The sequence below is a fragment of the Miscanthus floridulus genome, chromosome 2 (assembly GCF_019320115.1).
Source record: "Miscanthus floridulus cultivar M001 chromosome 2, ASM1932011v1, whole genome shotgun sequence".
NCBI classification, from domain to species: Eukaryota; Viridiplantae; Streptophyta; class Magnoliopsida; order Poales; family Poaceae; genus Miscanthus; species Miscanthus floridulus.
In genome coordinates, this window is record NC_089581.1 from 121390288 (window position 1) to 121392145 (window position 1858).

The 1858-nt window shown below is 42.2% G+C and overlaps 1 pseudogene; it reads left to right on the forward strand.

Annotated features, from left to right (window-relative positions):
• The first annotated feature begins 489 nt into the window (after positions 1 to 489).
• LOC136536969 (pentatricopeptide repeat-containing protein At4g31850, chloroplastic-like) lies at positions 490 to 1281 on the forward strand (annotated as a pseudogene).
• Positions 1282 to 1858: the final 577 nt, after the last annotated feature.

Consider the following 1858-nt stretch of genomic DNA (forward strand, 5'->3'; position numbering starts at 1 on the left):
GGGCCGAGGCCTGACAGCCCGGCGGCGAGGCTGCGACGTCGCAGACAACAGCGTGGTATGAGAGGGGCAGCTGGAGAGATTGACCCAATTTCCAGCTTAATCTTTATTAGCTGAATGTTCTCGGCTTTATAGCCTTGATCTAAACAAACATGCATCCAAGAATAGCAAATTGACTACGCCTCGATTCAAACAAACATGCATCTAAGAATAGCAACTTGACCACACCAGATCTCCTGCGGTGATCACGGTTAGCTTCTGGACACATTCCGGCGCGCTGGCCATGCGACTGCGACTCAGCCACGCACGCTTCCTGCGTTGGTAGACATTGCCCACCATAACATATAGCTTATCAAATATCAATATGCAGAGTGTTGTTGCACCTAGATCTTAATAGAAATGCTCACTTCATGCTGTGCGGCTGAATAGGCTATCTTGTTCCATATTAGAAGAGTACTTGCATCTCCGCTGTGAATTTGTTCCAAAACATGAATGGCATTATTTGCATGTTAGATCTTTTCCTTCTGCCTTTTACCACGAATTCATGATTGTTGGTTGCTGCACTTCTGATGTAAATAGCATTCTCACTTAAGATTGTGTAGCTGTTGGAGTTTCACTAAAAACTGGCCAATATAATTCTCTTATCAGTGGCCTTGTGGATGAAAACCTGATTGATATCACTGAGGGTTTGTTCGCAGAAATGAAAAGACTAGGATGTGGCCCAGATCAGTTCACTTACAATCTGATTCTTGATGCCATAGGAAAGTCAATGCGGATTGAGGAAATGCTAAAAGTCCAGGAGGAGATTGCAGAGGATTTGAATCAATGTTATAACTTTTAAGGCAATCATTTATGGTCTCGCAAAACCAAAAGAAAAAGATCGGGCTTTAAACTTATATTATAATCTGATGAGGGAAGGCTTCTACCCAATACATGTACATATGGTTTTCTTCTTGATCGGCTGTTAAAAACTGGAAAGATATACTCCCTCCGTCTCAGGATAGTAGGTGCAACCGTATTTTTTATGCTGAAAATCTTTTTAATTAGATGATAAAGTATGGATGCAAACCTAATTGCACCATCCACAATAATTTTTTTTTACTTAATGTGCATGGAATAGCTTGTAACACAGAAAACATTTGTCAGCTTTTTCAGAAGATGGTCGACCAGGGAATATGCCCGGATATGAAATCCTATACAGTTTTTATTGACACCCTCCGCACAGCTTGAAGATTAAACGATGGATTGTGTTATCTTAGACAACTAAAAGGAATTTGGACTTGAGCCAATCTTATCACCCACCTTTTCCAATTGGTAAGGAGGAAAAACAAAACAGTGCAACAGGAACTCACAAACAACAACTGGATTAGAACCTTGAGAGGAAAGATCACTACCGCGCATCCCTCTGGATCTGTATTCAGAATGCCCATTTACAGCTGGATGAAGAAGATAAAATTGCTTGGAAATGGACTGCGGATGGACAATACAACACCAATTCAGCATACAAAGTACAATTCTTGGACTCCTACCGACGATACAGAACAAGCGACATTTGGCGAGCGCAGGCAGAAAATAAATGCACAATTTTCACATGGATCCTCATCAAAAACAAAGTCCTCATGTCCGACAACCTTGCTCAACGTGGATGGCCCCATCAAGACGCTTCTGCTTTATGCAATGGCCCACTAGAGACCGGTTACCACCTTTACATCGCTTGCCCTTTTGCACAAACAGTATGGAACCAAATTTACTTCATGGGAACACTTCGAGGCGATTGGCATGACGCAACACATAAATTTCACCACACTAGCTGACTGGTGGGACAACAATCAACGCCTCATCCCCAAAGAACGGAAACATG